At 42.0% G+C, this 21,937-nt stretch overlaps 1 protein-coding gene across 1 annotated transcript in view; it reads left to right on the top strand.

Annotated features, from left to right (window-relative positions):
* The window catches only part of LOC109911123 (netrin receptor UNC5D-like), a 408,959-nt gene that overhangs the window by 324,669 nt on the left and 62,353 nt on the right, over positions 1–21,937 (top strand). The window lies entirely within an intron of this gene.

Genomic DNA, 21,937 nt, shown 5'->3' with positions numbered 1-21,937 from the left:
GTCCTCTTCACAATTTACTTTCCTGACTTATATGTGTGTCATCAGTAAATTCTGCAACCCTACATTCCATCCTTTCATTTAAGTCATTTATTGAAATTATTAACAGTTGCAGTCCCCACACCAATTCCTATGTAATACCACTCAATACATCTCACCAACATGAAAAAAAATCTCATTATGCAAGTTCCGTGATCCCTGTTAGCAAGCCAATCTTCCATCTCCTCTTCACCATGAGCTTTTATTTTTCTGCAGTAATCTTTGATGAAGCGCCTTACAAATGCCTTCCTCAAATTGAAATACTGCATTCCCAGCACTTCCTCTGTATCCTGAAAAAAGTCCAATAGATTGGTCAAACATGATCTCAGTTTCACAAAACCATGTGGCTTCTACTTGATTACCTCAAGCTAAGTGCTCTGCTATAATTAGTTCAGCTATAGCTTCTAACATATTCTCAACAACAGTTGTTAAGCCTGTGGCCCTTTGTATCTTGCTTCCTGCCTTGCTCCATTTTTGGAAAAAGGAGTCAAATTTACTTTCCTCCAATATCATAGGACTATCTCATAATCAAGGAAGCTTTGGAAAATTCAGACCAATGCATCAAGTGTCTCATGAGCCACTTCTTTTAGTACCCTTTGATGAAGTCCATCAGGAACCAAACCACCTCCATTTCCAACAATTCACTCATTACCACTTCTCTAGTAATTGTGATTTTTCTGAGTCCCTTCTATTTCCTGATTCATTGCTTCTTCTGGAATGTTACTTGTATCCTCTTAGTGAAGGCCAATGCAAAGTACCCATTCACTTTTCTCAATTTTGCCATTCCCTTTTTTTCCATGATGAATTCTTCAGTCTCACTTTTTATTGGGCCAACATAAACTTTATTAACTCTTTTCTAAATGTTTTTAGAAACTCTTACTACTTGTTTTTATCATTCTGGCAACTTTCTCTTGTATTCCAGTTTTTCCCTACATTTCTTTTTTGGTCAATCTTTGCTTTTTGTTTCAATTTGATGTTATCTTAATAACCTTTTTCATTAACCCCAGGGTAGTGGATCCATCCTGTAGTGACTGGAATGAGGGCCAGTTAAATCTTATTGACTGTGAGATCCTTGATTGTGGATAACCTGAGCCAGTCAGGGAGCCCTAGCTGACTGATATCAACAGGGAATTCAGAGAACCTCCTCATTCTCAGGACTGGCTCTTAGCTGGCTAGTGAGAGCCCATGTACTATGCACATGAAAATAAAAGGTGACAGAATACCTGCCTCCTTGGAGTTACTTCATGTTCCTTGAAATTATTCTTTCTCTTTGAAATGAAACTACAGCCTGAACCACAGGCAGATTTCTCAGAAGACTGTTGTCACAGTTAGGAATTCCAATCTGCAACCTACCTCCCAAACAGTTGGAGATTTGCATTTCTGTTTCAGTTAGAAACTGATGCAAGAGAAACATAAATTGTTTTCTGGATCAACTATGATTTCAATGTTCGAATTTCATCACAAAATAAAGAACATTACAGACATTCTGGGTATCTGAGAGCTTTGCAATCTCACTATTTAAATATGATGTATGTTTATTCTTCTTGCCAAAATGGGCAATTTCTACTTCATTATAATTTTTTGAGGAAAATTTTATGAATTTTCAGAAATCATGCTTGTCTACACAAATCTACCTGCCCTTACTCCCAGGTTTAGTTTCCATCAGTCTGCAGCACTTCCTCTTTGATTTACATTCAGTCAGCAATTCCCTGCACGGCCCTTTCTTACAGTGCGCAAAGCTGACTCAACACCAGCTTATTTCGAATAACTGTATATTTCTGACTTTCTTTCAACTTTGAAAACAGATTTGTATCAGTAATAGAAGAGACAAAATGAATTCTAAGTCACACAGAGTTTATATCTGGGAATGGGAGCGATTTTCTTTGCAGAAATTCAGATCGCTTCACTATCTTCAGTTTCTCTCCTTTCAAACTGATTTTCTGATGTTCAGCCTGGATGAAATTTCACTTTTTCATATGAATTGCTGGCAACACCGCAGAGATTTCTTTCAATTACTCAACCACCTCCCCCTCAAACTAAACCTAAAGCAAATGGTCTGCAGCACTTCAAGAGGGCAGCTCACCACCACCTTCTCAAGGCCAACTAATGATGGCCTATAACTGATGGCCCAGCCAGTAATGCCAACTTCCCATGAATGAATAAAAGAAATATACAAGAACAGGAGTTGACCATTTATTGCCTTGACTCTACCATTCAAGTGGAGCATGGCTGATCTGTGCTAAATACGAGTCGTTAAATGCTGGGTAGACAGAGTAAGGCATATACTATTCCAGTCGGAATTTTATTACAACAGACATCACAAAATTTCCAGCAACACTGATTACTTGTTCCCGTATAGTATCTACATGTGTTTATGTACCCAGTCCAGTCTCAACAAAATATCACTTGAGTAATAGAAATATTGGGAAAAGTATAAACATTTCCTTCAATCACCCATCCTGTACCTAGTGAACCTACAAACTATGTTAGAAAATGCAAGGCCCAAGTTAACTTTTGATTTTATCTCCACAGATGCCATCTGAGTAATTCGAACACTTTCTGTTTGATTCCAGAATTCCTGAAACACATATCCCTTATTTCTCATAAATGTTGAGAAGATCATAGGCATTTCTTTAAATTGCTTGTCCTATGCACACCCCCAACCCTGTTTACCCATTAGGAGCAAATTACTGCAGATGCTGGAATCTGTACTGAAAACAAAAAGTGCTAGAGATCACAGGGGGTCAGGCAGCATCCATGGAGAGAAAGCAAGCTAAAGTCCTGTTTCTAAAGTCTCAAGTCTAGATGACTCTTCATCAGAGCTGACGTGAAGTGTGGAGGGGGCAGCATTTATGCAGTGGTGGGGGGATGGAGTGCTGGGGGAGAAAGGCTGTTGATAGTTCAGATTAAGTGATCGGAATGTGAGAATGGCAGGACAAACTGCTGCACTGGAAAGAACAGACAGCCTGCTGATGTGGGGGAGTGGAGAGAGGACATGATGACAGAGAATGTAACAAGTAAAGCTAAATGAAAGGGAGAGAATGCAAGTGGATTCCTTGGTTCCAGATGGACTCAGAGGTTCTTGGCAGAATCTACTGGATAATAACAAATGCACCCTATCTTTACTCCATACCCCTTAATGCCTTTAAAAAATAAAAAAAAATTCCACTATTTCAGATTAAAATGTAGAGAGACCACTTCATAAAGTGTATACATTTGCCATGGTGTATTAACTCAACATTAGTACAATCGCATTACTCTTCCCAGTCTGTTCTGTGATTGCAAAACTTAAAAATAAACCTTTTTCTGAAGCAATTACATCTCATTGACAAGGCTTCAGACCAATACAGATCCAACAACCTGCTTTACAAATTCTGTTCACATTTCGATAGCTGTGACAAATTGTACCCAGTCGCTGAGACAGTCATAAAACTGCAAAAGAAAAAAAATTTTTCTGATCTACTCATGTTAATCATTCTTTTAATGAATTCCAGAATCCAGAACAGGATGTGCATCTTTGCCAGTTGAATCTTTGAGCTGTATCCTGTTGGCATATTAGATTAAATTGAAACTCGTCCATTAGTTTGGGTCCAGACCAGAAACATCAGCTTTCCTGCTCCTCTGATGCTGCCTGGCCTGCTGTGTTCATCCAGCTCTACACCTTGTTATCTCATTAGTTTGTTCAGATGCATTGTTTACAGATAAACAGACCAACAGGAGCAAAAGCATTCCGTCTACTCACCTTCAGTGGTGGAAATATTTAACAATTGATTGAGCATCAGTTGCCATTTGTAGAAGCGACTTTCAAGCTTCTAACACCCATGAGTGTGGAAGTCTTTGCTTGTCTTACTCCTGAAAGGTGTAGCTGTAATTTTTAGGGTGTGCCTCTTGTTAAGACTATATCCTCTTGACTGTGCCCAGCAGTTCCTACCTCTCTCTGACTTCAAGTGGAGCTTTTGACCCCAGATCATCATCCTCATAAAACATTCACCTTCAAACTATTAACAACCTTCACCCTTACCCTGGACCTCCTCCTACTGCTGACCCCTCATCTGTGTTTCCTTCTCTCCAATCTCCACAAACACTTTAGCTTGCCTGAAACTTTCCTGTCATTGGCCAAACCAGGGACTTTCTGTTCCTCTTAACAATCTCTTGGAGCATCTTGTGTCTCACGGCCTGTGCTTTCGGCCACCTTGGTCCCATACACTACTTCCCAAACATTTTCCCACTGTGACCCCATTTCGAGGCTCAAAATTTGCAATGAACCCACAGTGAGAATTGTGTGACTGCAATGTGGGGGAGGGGGGTGTTCTGTTTGACAGTGGAGGGGGAGAAGAGGGGAGTTTTTGAGGCTAGTAGGGGCAGGCCAAGTGTTTACCTTCCATTGACCTGACTTCTTGGAGGCAAGAATCAGGCTTCTATGGTCAGTCACTTAGGCCACATCCAATATTCAGAAGAATGTGATTATCAAAAGGAGCTTTGCTTTGATTTGATTTCAGTTATTACTGTCAAGTGTACCGAGGTACAGTGTAAAGTGTTGTGTTACCTGCCTTACAGGCAGATCATAGTAAACAAAACATCAGAGTAACAGAACAGAGTGCAGAACACAGTGTTACAACTGCCGAGAAGATACAGAGAGAGATCAGAATTAACATTTAAGAGGTCCGTTCAAAAGCCTGATAACAGCAGGGAAGAAGATGTTCTTGAATCTCTTCGTACGTGTGTTCAAACTTCTACATCTTCTGCCTGATAGGAGAGGGTGGAAGAGAGTATAATCGGGGTGGAAAGGGTCTTTGATTATGTTGGTTGCTAACCCCCAAAAAATAGCTCATCCACCACCCCCACCAGTTTGCACACAGCCTGACCTGTGTCACCCTGAAGATCAGACAGAATGGACTTGATGGTAAACTGGAGACAAAGCTCATGAACAGAGTTTAGCTCCTGTCTGATCCTCCTCTGACTCTGAAGGAGTTGCTCAGACTGGCGAAAGGTGGGACGCAGTGTTCCACAGGGAAACAAGCTGGGACAATGGTCATTCACCGTTTTAAATGTGCAGCTATTCCATGGCTGCAGGTCTGTGTTTCTGAGCATGAGCAGTCTCGGCACCACACCCAACAGTGTCGCTGACAATAAATGCAGCTTTTTCCAAACATCTAAGATGTTTTCAACTATGAAGATAGTGTTATTTTAAAAGAATCTCTTATCACAAAGCAATCATCTAGGTTTCTATGGCTCTTGACCTACAAAGAGGTTTTTGAATTAGAAGCAAATCTGGAAAATTTGTAATATTCACAGGTGTACAGACAATCAAAGCTTCAGAACTGGAGAAATTTTCTTAAAATTATAGTGTGTAGACATCTGTGCCTTAAAATGGAACTCATTTGTACAAAATTCTTGTTTTAATCAAGGTATTAAACATTTAATTCTAAATGAGTTATTACCAAAAATACAATAGCTGATGAAGGAATACTGTTCAAGCTTTTTGATATGTTGAGTAATGTGAGAAGGTGGCTGTCATGTCTGAAGATCCAAGATTCATTCAGCATTCAGTTTATAACTTCACCCATTATATACCAACAGCAATATATAAGATTTCAAACAGAAAATGATGGAAACGCTGAATAGGTCAGTGAATATCTGTGCAGAGAAATAATGAAACTAACATTTCTGTACTCTTTGGTAGATCCAGTATAAATACTGATGACTAGTGTTTAAAATGCAGCACGGCTCAGTGGTTAGCACTGTTGCCTCACCAGGACCTGGGTTCAGTTCCAGCCTTGGGTGACCATCTGTGTGGAGTTTGCACATTCTTGCTATCTCTGCATGTGTTTCCTCCGGGTGCTCTGGTTTCCTCCGACATTCCAAAGATGCGCAGGTTAGGTGGATTGATCATGCTAAATTGCCCAGGGTTACGGAAGTTGGTTTAGGAGGTCAGTTCCAGGTGGGGTGCTCTTCGGAGGGCCGGTGTGGACTCGATGGGTTGAGTGGCCTGCTTCCGTACTGATAGGTTTTATAATTTATGAACAACATGAAGGGAAAGAGAAGGAAATGGGAATACATGCACACACAGACACTCAAACTAACACGTTCAGGAACATGCACGCACACAGACATGTGCACTCACTCTGCACACAGAACATACTGACCTGCACGGCTGCATTTTGCCAAAGAAAAATTGGCTAAGCATCCATTTCGGGTACTTTAATGGAGCATTTCCCTGTGTGAGCACAGTTATTTCATGCAATTCTCTGCTGATAGCCTCATTATGTATGCAACACATCTCTACGGTGGCAGCCTCGTATTATCTTGCACTCCACAGTGGCAGGAGTACTTGCTGCTGAGGGACCTTCCAGGATTCTCACCTCCAGGAATTTAAAGCCCAGTTGTGCGTGTGATCAATTGCTACCAGCTTCAAAGAGCCCTTCACAGGACAAGTAGTGGGAGGGAGATGAGAAGGGAAAGCTTCTGATAGCACATCGGTGGCACAGGTAACACTTAATGGTAAATACAAGTTCACATTCATTAATGTACTTGTGGTTGACATCATCGCCTGTTTGATTGGCTGTCATACTTACTGCAGCTCAAGAATCGAACTGCACAGGTTATGCATCCTGAGTGCTACTCTTTTACTTATGCACAGCACAGATAACTTTGCATCAGTATTCAATATGGGAGCATACACATTGAAAAGTCTTCAAACAGTTGAAAATGTTACCTTTTATTGGACCACGAGAGAGGTGGGGAAAAAAGGGTGCTGCATTTGCTGTTTGGAATGAGTTGGGAGCTGCTTGCATTTTGAGCAGGACCAAATTTATCATAGTTATTGAATGATCACATCATCTAGTTTGGATCTGTTGCAAGCGGGGTGTCAATTAAGTCCTGTCTGGGTTGTTGCATCTGTCATGGCACTGCTCTGTCATGTGAAAGAAAATGTTTTTCCCGCTCATTATCCTCACCTTCCTGCTCAGAAGACTGAAGCTGCCGCTGTCCCAGCTCCTTGGCATCTGCCACATCCCCTCTTTGCCTGCCCCAGCACGTAAGGATTCTGTGACGCTCTGTGTGGTGTGTACTGCAAAGTTCCCCAGACTGATCTGTGCATCGTCCGGAGGCTTTTTGCCTGTTCCATGATGGCCCGCAATGGCTGAACAACGGGCTGAATTGTATCTACTCTCACCCTTACTCATGGAGTTGCACACAGAGTGTTCAGCCGTGATTGCAGAGGACAGCCCTTGTTTCTCAGTAACCATTCATGCAACGCATTCACCCGTTGAAATGAACCAGGAACGTGAGAGTTTTCAAGGATTTAGGTATCGTGGCAGCTTTTAGGATATCTGACGCAGGCATCTCAGATGCAGTACCAATGATCACAAATGATTTCCATGTTGATATCATGGAATCCCTTTCTATTGATCAAGTCAGCTGCGTCATGGTACAGTATTCTCAATGTAATGTGCATATAGTTTATACTGCCCTGCACTGGGGTAGCCACTTATGTTGGCACAACCTACTGCAACACTTTCCTCATCATGGGGAAACAAGATGAAGCAGTGCGATCTATCACTAATTGCATCAAGAACAATCTTAATACATTTGTGGCTTGAGGATTAAGAGATCTCATGCAGGTTCACAGTGGTTCCTTAGAAGTAGCCAATGCATAAAACTTTAGAGCAGCTGTCACCTTGACCAGGATAGAATAGCCACCCATCCCTTTAGGTCTCATGTTCCAATCAACCAAGGAACTTGGTTCTGTGGTGGTGCCCTGGGATATCTTCAATCTGTAGCGGCAATGATCCTAGCTCATCTGGAGGAAATGTCATTGATGACGATAGACTCTGGGCTTCTTCTACACCCTCTACGTTTCGAGCGGACCTTCAGCTGCAACACCTTCATACGAAGGCAGTTCATCATCCGTTGGGGGTCGCTGCTGGTCCTGGGCTTGCTGACAATATGTGCCTCCTCCATTTCTCTGCCCTTCATTGCCCTAGCCATAGTGACAATACTCTGTTGCTGGATCCATTTAGTCACCAATTCCAATGAGCTTGTGTGGGGAACATCACAAACGGGAGAGGTCCTTCATAATGTGAGCAGTCAGCATTCTCAGCACACACAATTCAGCAGTTTAGTATTGTCCTCGATACCATCAGACATGGAGATCAAGGAGGGCCATGGAATGCCTTTTGTGGACCTTTGACACAATCGATCTTATTCTGACAAACATAACGCAAGCCATGTCATGCAAATACAATGGGACATTTTAAGTGGAAATCAGATCCATACCCTTCTGCAGCCTTTGATACATTGGATAGTCTTTGTAAATTGTGGCCAGCAGATGATGCTTTCAGGGCCAACATGTCCACCCCACTGACTGATGGCCATGATGATCTGCCTGGCTTTTTGTCTGTGTCAAAAAACAAGGCATTATAGGAGAACTGTGAGGCTGTCAGTTCTTAGGATGGCAAATGCAAAAAGGCAAAGCAAGGCAGAGATGCTGTGCACATCCATATAGATGTGAACTGAATGAGTGCTAAGGAAGCAAGCGAAGAACCCTTAGGTCTGCTCTGGGACCAATGATGAGATGAGTGTCTATTCCTGCAAGCAAAGTGATATTACAATGGAAAGTGTCAGTGCACCCTAAAATGCAGCCTTCAAGGGAAGAACTCTAAGTATTCCAAGTGAGTTGGAGATGTGCTGTGATAATGCAGTGAGGCTGGTGCATGTCCAATGCCAATCTCTGTGGCAGGGTTGCAGGCAGTTTCTACCCATAGAGAGTGCCCTGAATGTTGCAGAGCGCTGGCCCAAGTGGAGACCCAGCGGGGCAAGTAACGAGCCGCCAGGTTCCTGCTCTCATCTTGATGTCAGGACTTGGTGTAGTCAAGTTTTCTTCAGTGGCTGGGGGGAATAGTATGTAAATGAGGCGAGATGAGGTAATAATTAAATGTTGATGCATGTAGGTAGGTCCCTTGCCACTCACGGGCAAGGTTCTTGTCTTGCCGTTCAAACCTTGGGTAAAAAATCGGACTTTCCATATTTCCGCAACTTGTTTTGCCATTTCCAATGTCATTCAGGGCTTGGGAGGGTTCAGTGTAGCGTGCAAACAGACTCAGAGATGCACACACGCGCATATACACACACACACACACACACACAGACATGGAGTCAGATATGTAACACACAGATACGCTGAAATGTACATATACTGATTCACATATTGAAAGAGACATACTCCATACTCTCAGAGTTCCATCTTGGGAACATCTGAGTGGCCATTGCAGAGAGCCACAACCACAATGAGCCGCATGGCCTCAAAGTGTGATGAAACCAGCCTATGATTTATATAAGGTTCCCACCACATGCAATATCACTCCCTCTCTGCCAAGTCCCACGAGAAATGACAGCACATTAAATTTTATCTGGCATCATGTCTAGTTTTCCAGCTGGGGTTCTCAAGAAGATTTTGGCCCCCAAGTCATAAGATTCAATAACATCCACTGTCAAAAGAGTTGAGCACTTATTTGATGCTCTTTGTTGTGCATATTACCATGTTTTTCAATTAAGTTCTTAATAATGTGACTCAAGGTACAGAAGTAATCATGCACTACGCATTGCTGTCAAAAAAGTGCTCTCATGCACAATGTTCATGGAAATACATCTTAACATTTACAGATGTTATTTATTAGTAACTCAGGATAGTGATGGGCAAAGCGAACTGGCCAACTCATTTCCGACAGATCTTTGCCTTAAACCATCTGCTGGATAGGCACAGACACTGGGGAGTGACTTGAACTGTGGACAGTTGAGTAAATACACATTATTAATTTGGCTACCGGTTAAAATCCTCTTCCAAATGTGCAAAGGCAAAACACTGTTGGTGCATGAAGGCTGAAATAAATGCAGGACAGTACTGGAAGTACTGAGCAGGGCAAGCTGTGTTTATAGAGATGGAGAGAGTAAAAACAAAGGTCACCTTTCAGGTTCCTCGCAAATCATTGTTTCGCAGAGTATACCCAGACCAAAGTAACGTTCTCCATTAAGCCCACTATCCCTAAATGAAACCTGTAGTGTTTTAAAACTGCATGATTCCTCTATAAATATTCAAACTGGAAGAGTGAAATGAGTGTGTAGTGGTTTAACACATTTTGACTTGAACACAAATTGACTCAAAATTTGATCACAGTATCTGATGTGGATCTGCCTTATTATTTGCTATTGTTCCCTGATTTAGCTGTGGCTACATGATTCTTGATTTGATTTGATTTCTTATTATCACGTGTACTGAGGTACAGTGAAAAGTATTATTTTTGCAAGGTCACCAGACAAATCACACCCTACACAAGAACATCATGGTAATAGAACACAATGCCGAATGTAGTATCACAGCTACAGAGAAGGTGCAGAGAAAGATCAATATGAATATATGAGAGGTCTGTTCATAAGTCTGATAACAGCAGGGAAGAAGCTGTTCTTAAATCTGTTGGAAGAGGGTGGAAGAGAGTATAACTGGGGTAGGAGGGGTCTTTGATTATATTGCCTCCTTTCCCGGGGCAGCGGGAAGTGTCGACAGAGTCACTAGAAGGATGAGTAGTTTTCATGATGGACTGGGCTATGCGCACAACTCACCGTAATTTCTTGCGGTCCTGGGCAGAGCAGTTGCCATATCAAGCTGTGATGCATCCAGGATGCTTTCTAAATCTCTAAAAATTGGTAATAGTCATTGTGGACGTGCTAAGTTTTCTTAGCCTTCTGAGGAAGTAGAGGCGTTGGCGTGCTTTCTTGACTTTAGCGTCGATGTAGACGGTCTGGGATAGATCATTGATGATATTTATTCCTAGGAACCTGAAGCTCTCGATCTCCTCCACCTCAGCATCATCAAGGGCTTACTGATTGCAATGGGGATTTGTAGCTGGTTGAGATGATCTTGTACAGTGAGGCTCTGCCCCATTTCAACATCAACAGGAGGATGGTAACTGTTTTTCAAAGTGACCTTTTGTTTTCATACTTGTTTCCATATTTTGCCAACTTGACTTGCCATTTCACATGTCATTCAGGGTTTCGGAGATTCCATGCACACAGGCTGTTTGGGCTGACAAGTTGCAATTGACAGTCACACCACACAAGTGCAAGGCAATGACTATTTTCAACATTAGAAAATCCAACCCTCCAACCTTTGATATTCAATGGTATCACCATCCTCTGCTAATTGGCCAGGGTTGAATTTGCCCTGCTTTTTATGTATGGAATATACCTGGGCAATTTTCCACATTGTTGGGTAGATGCCAGTATTGTAGCTGTATTGGAACAGCTTGGCGAGGGACGCAGTAAGTTCTGGAGTACATGTCTCATGCAGGCTGGGTGGATTGGCCATGCTAAATTGTCCATAGTATCCAGGGATGTGCAGGCTAGGTGGATTAGCCATGGGAAATGCAGGATTACAGGGATAGGGTTGGGGTGTGGGTCTGGGTGGGAAGCTGTTCAGAGGGTCAGTGTGGATTTGATAGGCCAAATGGCCTCTTTCAGCACTTTGGGATTGTATGTGTTCAGCCCAATTGCCAGAATGTTGTCAGGGTTCATAGCCTTTGCAGTATCCATTGCCTCCTTCTGTTTCTTGATATCACGTGAAGTGAAGTGAATTGATTGAAGACTGGTATCTGTGATATTCTAGACCTCTGGAGCAGACCAAGATAGATCATCCCCTTGGCATTTCTGGTTGATTATTGTGAATGCTTCAGTCTTTTGTACTGATGTGCTGGGCTCCTCCGTCATTGAGGGTGGGGCTATTTGTGGTGTTGTTTAATGGGCCATCACGTTTCACAACTGGTTGTGACAGGACTGCACAGCTTAGATCTGATTTAAAAACCGAAAGGACTGCGGATGCTGTAAATCAGGAACAAAAACAAAGTTGCTGGAAAAGCTCAGGAGGAAGGCAAAAACAGAGTTAACGTTTCAGGTCCGGTGAGCCTTCCTGAAGAGTCACCGGACCCAAAACATTAACTCTTCTTTTTCTTCACTGATGTTGCCAGACCTGCTGAGCTTTTCCAGCAACTTTGTTTTAGACCTGATTTGTTGGTTGTAGAATCACTTAGCTCTATCTGTCACTTGCTGTTTATGTTGTTTGGCATGCATTAAGAGTTAATTGACTGTGAATTGATATAAATATGGGGAGCTCATAATCAGTGCAGTGTGAGTTTTGTGGAATGTGGTTAACTGAAATAAAGCTTTTGCTATAAGTGTGGTCTTGGACTCTGTTCAAGACATTTATTTTCCAGAATATAACATATCACACCATATCACATCGTGTGATGACAATTCAGGAGAGTCAATGACTACTCTAAGCCTTGTCTCATACCAGCAGAGCCTTTCTCCCCAATTACCTTCTTCCCTTTGTTCAACTATGATTTATCTGATTGCACCAATTCCTACTGAACATGTTGAACGTCCTCCAAGGCTGATGCTTGGTTCAGGTTGAGAAGTTGGGATTCCTCGGTCTGAAGCGCATGGGCTTCAGCGTGTGGCTGTATGGGAGATATTCATCGACACATGACATCTCTTTTCCCGTGTTCTGTCTTCACAATGAGAGAGCAGACAGCACGTGGCCAGGATTGTAGCTATCTTGTGTGAGTTACTCTGGTAGATCCTGCCAAGGTGATGACATGCTTTGTGACTGCAGCATGATTACATGTCTCCAGATGACGACAAGCACCAGAATCCAATTTTGCCTTGAACCATTTCCAAGAAGAGTGCAGCCAAGTGAAGGACTATGGCAACGGTGGCACACATTCTAAATTGAGGGCCGGCCGAGAAACTGCCCTTCAGTGATCTCTGTTTGCAGACTTCCTATTTTCAGCATTCTTTCTCTTGACATCCTTCAGATCAGGAGGGTAGAGGGAAAGTCATATGGAGAATTTTATGCTGCCTTCAACCCCCACATCACCAGCACCCTGGGTCTCTGTCATCTTGTGGCCATGAGGGAGAAAGGATACATCCCTGGGCTGAGTTGAAGAGTATGGTAGGATGCACAGGGAGCGACGAAACAGCACAGATCTGTGGGGCTGATTGGCCTGTTTCTTGTGCTGTAAATATTATGTACTATCTAAATAGTGAGCTAATTCTCAATTTTTTTTCCCCCAAATACCATTATACTTTGATGTGCAAACGCACGCAAAGTAGTACATCATTTAGCACTGCGCAAATGTTGGCATGATCGATGATTCTGTCTTTGCCTTGATGCGCAGTTTGTTTTCTTTGTACTGATTAAACACCATGGGAGCAATTTGAGCATAACTTGCTCATCAAAAAAACTCAAGATTGGGTCTAATACCGACTTTGATACGAGCTCATTTTGATTCTCCATTGAGGTCAGCAGCTGAAAATAGGTTATAGCACTACTAAGTGCCAGGGAAATGCAGCAGTCTGGCAGAGAGAAACAGAGATAATGTTTGGAGTTACAAGAAGTTGGAATACTGTGTGCAAGCCTGGTCTCCCTGCTATCGGGAGGATGTTGTGAAACTTGAAAGGGTTCAGAAAAGATTTACAAGGATGTCGCCAGGGTTGGAGGGTTTGAGCTGTAGGGAGAGGCTGAATAGGCTGGGGCTATTTTCCCTGGAGGGTCAGAGGCTGAGGGATGACCTTATAGAGGTTTATAAAATCATGAGGGGCATGGATAGGGTGATTAGCCAAGATCTTTTCCGCAGGGTGGGGAGTCCAAAGCTAGAGGACTAGGTTTAAGGTGAGAGGGGAAAGATTTAAAAGGTACCTAAAGGGCAACTTTTTTATGCAGAGGGTGGTGTGTGTATGGAATGAGATGCCAGAGGAAGTGGTAGAGGCTGGTACAGTTACAACATTTAAAAGGCATTCGGATGGGTATATGAATAGGAAGGGTTTAGAGGGATATGGGCCAAATGTTGGAAAATGGGACCAGATTAATTTCGGATATCTGGTCTGCATGGATGAGTTGGACCGAAGGGTGTATTCCCCGTGCTGTACATCTCTGTGAATTTATGACTTTGGTTCTAAACAATAAAAATATTTCTCTGGAAGTGTCAACTCTGTCTGACTCTGTTTCACTAGCACTTGATGTTTTAGTTTCAGATTTCCGGCATCTGCAGTATTTGGCTTTTTGTTTGACTGACTAAAAATAAATTCCTCACTTTAATTTCTCCAGATAGAGTGATGAGAGAAGAATTTTGCTTCTCCACGGTATCCATTAGCAAGCATTGGGGCCCATAGTAAAAGATTATTCATCTTAAGTTAAAAATACTTATTCCTGGCCACGTACTGGTTGTGTGAATATAAAGGTGATTGATTGATATCAATGCTCAGACAGAACTTCAGCTTTTCCAAGTGCCCACCATTGCATCTGCTCTTCATTAAGATTCTGCCAAAGCAGGAAAAGAGTACAAATTGATTTACAAAAAGCAGCTTTCATCTGTGTGGCTGCAGTGTATAATGAGAAATATATTAAATCTAATGAATGTAAAATGTGCTTACTGGGGTTGCATGACTGCACCGCGATTAAGTGATTCAATATTCCCCCCTGGATTAATTTAGACAATGCGCTGGTGTAATATAATGGCCTTTCTACCCAGAATGTGGCTGACAAATACCATTCAATGAAGATTAATGCATTTAATTGTGTTGATGAAATCACAGCATAATCACAGAAGTGCCAGTGAACGAGATAAATGTGTCGATGAGGGTCTTTGATTAATCAGTGTTACTTAGATTCCATGGCTCAAGATACTCTTTTTTTTACTTTGAGATATCCCCATTCAGGCAACACTCAAATTGTGCTACCAACACAGTTTGATGGTTCAAAGACGGAAAATGTCCATGTTGAAGCAAAGTGTCTGTCCTGAGAGGCAGTATGGTGCAGCAGCTGCCGTTGACCACACTCGGTGTGAATGGGTGCGACAATTCAGTTTATAACAGAGCTCATTTCGACACTGTTGTGTCATTCAGCATGTGGAAATTATTTTCCGTAATTGGAACAAATGTACCAATTAGGCAAAGTTATCCCCTGACGCTCAATTCAGGGTTATTTGACAAATCCATATACGTCTTTGCATTTCCATTATAGATCTTTTCATTATTAGCCTGGCGCTTGGGTTTACACTGGAATTTCAATTGGGCTGATGTTTCCATCGAACGAGGACTATCAGAATTTCAAAGCATGTTTAGTTTACAGCATTGAGCTTTTGATTCCAGCCATGCTTCGACCTGTCTGGGAGCTGTTTATCCTTACTGAGCATTATTGCAACAGACCAATTTAAGAATCCCCATTGCTGATTAGAACTGAACCATTGGTTTCCCTGGAGCAAAATACCAATTTTTGCCCTTTTATACTTAAAGCAACCAGAACAAAACTTGACAGCAGGTGAGAAACCATCAGTGAGAAACAGCATGTTACCTTCCTTTGTCAGATTTGAAAGAAGTAATAAAAGAGAGGAGAGAAAAATGTTTTCAGCCTAATTTTGGGTAAATTTCATTCCTGGAAAGGAATGGATTTTCCCATGCCACCCATCAAACTTGCATTTGGTCACCTCAAGGAATTACTTGTTTGCAGGCACAGCAGCAGAAAACCAAATCATTATGGTGCACTTGTTATCACACTGGGACTCTACTACAAACTCCTGCTAATTTGTTTTCATGAAATGCACAAATTTGGAAGAGATTAGAAGACTTGACAAGGTAGCTGCGGAGAAATTGTTTCCCCTTCTGGGAGAGTCTAGTACCAGAGGGCATAATCACAGATCAAGGGTTCACTCTTTCAAGACAGGGATAATGAAAAATTTCTTCTCTCAGAGGGTAATGTATCTGTGGAATTCCTTTCTGCAGAGGACCGTTGAGGCTGGGTCATTAAGTATATTCATGGCGGTTACAGACATATTTTTAATGAGTAAGGGAATTAAGGGTTGTGGGGAAAAGGTAGGAAAGTGAAGTTGAGGATGATCAGGTTAGCTGTGATTTCATTGAATGGAAGATTAGACTCGATGGGCTGAATAGCCTCATTCTACTCCTCTGTCTTATGCTCTTACAGGAGTTCACAGCTTTCATATTTGCCGTTTGTGGCATATTCTGGGCATCTCAGGACAAAATCACAAATGCAGCAGCCCTCGGAAAGTCAGAGTTCCCAAGTTTCTTAGCACTCATCAAGCGGGCGTGACATGCAATGCCTTGGGAAAGATGGTCACAACACAAACAAGTTTCAGAACGGGGAGTTATCTGGGGCCAGCTGGCCTGAAAGGATGCCAAAGCTCAATTTGAAGTTACTTGCCAATGTAAAATCAAGGCATTCCAAATCCATTTTGAACATGGGAGATATGAGCTGGCGAGAGAGGAAATTGTTCACAGTAGATGTGGGTTGGTGTACATCACGACAATGATAAGTGGCTACTGCAGGTTGGCAACAGGTGCCATTACCAATCACAGCAACTTGCTGCTACATCAGATCACCATTTGCGACACTTGTGGCAAACAGCAGAAGTGCACCATGTGAAACTGCACTGTTCCCAGCAGATTTGATTTCTCATCATCTCGTACACGAGGAAGATAGGGAGCCCATGTGGAAAAGGCAAGATAGTATGGTTAGAAAGCTTGATCAACTTCCCAGGCCTTGGAGGTCAAATCTACAGGAAATACAGTGTTAATTTCTAGTTAATCATGTTAGATTTGATTGATATTTTCGACTCAACCAGTTCAGAGATTTTATTACATACCTCTGGAGCAGGTTGGGTTTGAAGCTGGGCTCCTGACTCAGAGGTTTGGACATTGCCAATAAGAGCTCCTATTAAGTTTGATAATGACTTCAAGTTAATATAAAACAGGTGGTGTTTATTCAGTTATATATGACCGACACACAAATGAAACACTATACCTGTAATGCTGGGTGTGGAATGAGAGGTGGATAAGATTGAAGAAGTGAGGATCTCTCTCTTTAAATGATGAGATGAATTTTGTCATGAAGATGTGTCATGTTTAATATTCCTTAAAAGGCTTACGTTTCAAAGGAATATGGAAAAAAACAAATTTATTTCTAGTTTTGTCGATAAACCTGGAGTGGTTTCTTTAAAAGAGGTCGTTTATTTTGCACATTGGAAGCATCTTCTTAACAAGGCTTCCCAGAAATCATCTCAGTGGCGACAATTGCTGCAGTTCAGGCTGGGGCTGTTTTTGAATAGTGATTGGCTTAGAGAGGTTATTGTTCTGTGCAGTTCACTGGAGGAAACCCTGCCAGGAACAAGCTACCAGTTGATCTCTCCCATTTCTGAAAAGAAAATTTTCTTGTGTAGTTTCAAGATGAAGCCAATTTTTTTTAATGAAAGACTGATTAATTGAAAGAACATCCAAAGATCGTAGTTGCTAAGGAAGCTGTGTCTGCAGGACATCAGAGACAACAACGCATGATTAGTGACTAGACCACATGTGCTAAAACATCAAAGGAACAGACTCCAGACCATCCTACACTTTACCCTTTTATCTTCAAGAATAAACCCTGGGCAAAAGTTGTTTTCCCGGAATTCCAAACTGTGCTTTTTTATTTATCCTCTTTTCCTGAAGTGCATGTGTGTTTTGAGGATATTTAGAAAGATAAGCATTAATGCTTGTATTCTGACTGAATATGTAAACCCATTGTCCATCTAAATTGAAAAATTTGATAATATTACTTGTGGTTATTCAGTCATGGGACATGGGTGTCGCTGGCCCCAGTCCTAGTTGCCCTTGAGAAGGTAGTGCTAAGCTGCCTTCTTGAACCACTGCAGTCCACGTGCTGCGGGTTGATCCACATGCCTTAGGGAGGGAATTCCAGGATTTACACCCAGCAACAGTGAAAAAATGGCGATATATTTCCAAGGTCAGGATGGTGAATGGCTTGGAGAGAAACTTGCAGGTGGTGGTGTTCCCATTACCTGATGCCCTTGTCCTTCTCGATGGACAAAGTCAGAGATCTCATGACACTAGATTATAGTCCAATAGGTTTATTTAAAATCAACTCACCTGAGAAGGAGCAGCGTTTTGAAAGCTTGTGATTTTAAATAAACCTGTTGGACTATAACCTGGTGTCGTGTGACTTCTGACTTTGTCCCCCCCAAGTCCGACACTGGCATCTCCATATCATGGCTTCTCCGTGGAAGTAGATGTGTGTTTGGCAGGTACTGTCTAAAGGCCTTTGGTGAATTTCTGCAGTGCGTCTTGAAGACAGTACGCACTGCTGTGATTGAGCATCAGTGGTATATACAGGTAAGATGATTAATTGGTCATTTGGTAACTGAAAAAGTATTTGTATTTGATGTGGTGACCCATGGAGTAGTGGAGCTAGAGCAAAAGTACACTGCTCGAGTCTTGGTTAAAAATTTATTTTGATTTCAATCTCTCTAACTGGTTTGAGATCTACTGATGAGCTTTGATCCTCCAGGTCAATGAATGATTGAATTTATTTGAAACTGAATGGAACACCTACCCTCATGTGAGGATGAAGAATATTTAACAAAAACTTTATAGATATTGGCTCTAGTTGCCATTCTGGGCTAAAAACAGGCAAAATTACCAATTTTTACTGGTAATTGTCACATGTCCTAATGATGTCTGAAATATTTCAACAACCACACCATGCTTGATTTTACGGTGACTATCAAACAAACATTTGGCCCCTTGCATATTTTCATGAGGGACTGACCATCTGTCTTAAATTGAGGTGCAGTGCCACATCCTGATTTTCCTATCATGAAAGCAATTTAACCTGTTGCTGTCAGTTCATCTTGTCCCATGGCACTCCTGAAAGTTGCTTCCACCTTATAATTCTACCCGACTGAACTCCCCTCCAGCCAATTCCAATTTGCAATGGGCACTGTCTGTACACTTTTATTTCTGGTCATCAATGATCTCTGCACTGGGGTGTACAGAGAGACATCTCTGAGAACTTTGCTGTGAGTTTTCCCTGTGAGTTTTCCTGGAGCTGGGGCAGGGAATCGGTTGCAATGGCCAGATTTTCCAAGACACCAAGAAATGCATGTGCAGCAAACAATTGTCTTGCCTCGGTGAGGAGATGACCAAGACACATTGTAGGCACTGAGGAGATTGTTTCAGAAAGATTCCATCTGTCGTTACTTTCACCTTTGAACAAATACAAGAACTGAAATGTGGGTACAATAAGCAGCCATGTTGGAATAATCACAGAAATGTAGCTTTTGTGTAACAATTAGGACTGGCATGCAATTCTGTATGAAAATTTCTTCAGTCAGATAATTAAAACTGATTACTATCTGTGAAGACTGTATTGCAAAATCATTCAGTATAACATCTTCCTTATCAAGGACCAGACAAAAGACAGAGACTGTTACCATGGTGACTGCTGTGACAATTTTTTTTGCAAACAGGAGATAATTTTGAAGAACTACCAGTTTGTACATGCGCTAAAAAAAATCACAAGGAAAGCTTTGTTGGCCATTCATCATTGATGCATGCTTACATGAAAAATTTCCATCTGATATTCTAAGTAGCTGAATAATATTAACCTTATTGTAATCTATTGAGTCAGTGAAAATACCCGAGGATATCACAGTTTTCATTATAAATGTGGTGAAAAATGAAGAACGTAATTTGAGTTACAGCTGAGATTGATCGCTTACTTATGGGCACAACATATTTCATTTCTTGCTGTGTAATTCAGTGATCAGAGGGGGCCCCACCTGTGTAAAATACTAACTTGCCTCTGAAGCCTATTCATAAAGTGCCTGGCTGTGCTGCAAAACCATCAGAGGAAGTCAGCCAGGAGGGTGCGAGCACCTGCTGGTCAGTTTTGGCAGTGCAGTTGCAACAGGATGCGTCGTACGCTCAAAGAGATTGAGTTGCAAGTCCTGAGGAAAGATCTGCAAGTGAGGGGTGTGGCTCTAATGCTGAAATTGTGTGCACAGTTTCTGGGTGGATGTGGATTTGCAGGCATGCCCTTCAATTTCTGATGAAACGTTCTCCTTACATCCATTTTTTTTGTCCTGAACAAACTGACCACCTGTAGCCGGTGATATTCAGAAGTGGCAATTCAAAAAGTTGCACATTGGCAATATTTGGGGGGTGACTGAACAGGATTTCAAAGGGGTCAGAGTGATAAAGGCAGACTTATGGGAAGGGGATAGAATGGACCCTGTGTTAGAAGTGCTGATTTTTTGTTGTATTGCAGGGAAAGCAACTGAACTACGTGGATTCTGTATATGGGACAAGGTGCAGTTGGATCTCTCTGTCATGTTAGAACTCAGGCCAAGTTCTAAGAGTTATTAGGCAGCTACATGTTGCAGTCAGGGTTTGGAAAAGGTTCTGGAAGTTGTGCTGCCTGCAAGAAGCAAGGTGCCACCAAGACCTTAGGAGATCTAAGAGTGGGGTTTAAGAAGACTGTTGACTGTAATTGCTTGATTTAACTGAGCAAAATTAGAGCTGAGAGAAAAGCAACAGAAATATCTAAAAAAGAGATATCGCTAGAGAAACTCAGCAGGTCTGGCAGCATCTGTGGAGAGAAAGCAGAGTTAATGTTTCGAGTCCACTGACCCTTCTTCAGAACTGATAGTTGTTGGGTAGAGGGGTATATAAGTTGAAGACAAAGGGTGTAATGGGAGGAAAAGGAGTGAAGGACTGTAAGGCAGAAACAACAGTAAGACAGGCAAAGGGATACATGATAGTCTGCCAGGGAGAAAGAAAAGCTGATAATGGGGACCATAAGTAGGTCAAAATGGATTGACTGTGCTGAAAGCAGCCAGTGCCATGACAAGGCCTGGGGTGGTGGGATGGGTCAAGGACATGGAAGAAGGTGCTCAGGCCCTAACATTATTGAACTCAATATTGAGTCCTGAAGGTCCCCAAGCGGAAAATGAGATGCTGTTTTTCGAGCTTGAGCTGAGACTCACTGGAGCGCTGTGGCAGGCCCAAGACATAAATGTTGACCAAGGAACGTGGTGGTGTGTTGGAGTGGCAGGCAATCAAAGCTTGAAGTCATTTTTGTGGACAGAACGTAGGTGTTCTGCAAATTGGTCACCCAGTCTGTTATTTGTCTCCCCAGTGTAGAGTAGACCACATTGTGAGCTATTTTGCATGGCGAAGTGAGCTGTCAGTGAAAAAAATGTATTACTAAATAAGTATCTGATTGCATTGGAACATAGACCCAGGTAAGGAAAGTGCTGGACCAGAACAAGTGCAGTCCTTGACAACCTAGTTACTCAGATAGCATTTCAAGGCCAGATCAACAAAGTGAAGACTTGTAACCTCACGATGAAGCTTAATTAAACTCAACCAACTGATGGAGGCGTGCTGCTGCTGAAAAATTGAGAAATCACATTTGAACGCATTTGATATTTTTATGTATACTATGGGATGTTTGATCACAGTATGTTGCCCATGTTTAAGTGTTAATTCTGTGTTATAAATAAGTTAAGCATGTATTGTAGATTGTGTTAATGATTTGACTTGTATCGTATAGAGTCATAGAGTCAGACAGCATGGAAACAGACCCTCTGATCCAACCCGTCCATATCGACCAAGTTTTCAAAACTAAACTAGTCCCATTTGCCTGCGTGTGGCCTATATCCCTCTAAACCTATTCTATTCATGTACCTGTCCAAATGTTGTAACTGTACCTGTTTCTGCCACTTCCTCTAGCACCTCATTCCATCCTCTATGTGAAACAGTTGACCCTCAGGTCCCTTTTAAATCCTTCTCCTCTTGCCTTAAATAGTTTTGAACTCCCCCAGCCTAAGGAAAAGACCTTTGCTATTCACCTTATACCTGCCCCTCATGATTTTATAAACCTGTATGAAGTCATCATTCAACCTTCAGTAAAAACAGTCCCAGCCAACCCAGGCTCTCTTCATAACTCAAACCGTCCAATCCCAGCAACATTCTAGTAAATCTTTTCTAAACCCTC

This window comes from Rhincodon typus, chromosome 40 (assembly GCF_021869965.1).
Source record: "Rhincodon typus isolate 14 chromosome 40, sRhiTyp1.1, whole genome shotgun sequence".
Classification (NCBI taxonomy): Eukaryota; Metazoa; Chordata; class Chondrichthyes; order Orectolobiformes; family Rhincodontidae; genus Rhincodon; species Rhincodon typus.
Note: the sequence above shows the minus strand (reverse complement) of the source record. Positions and strands in the feature narration are given on the sequence as shown.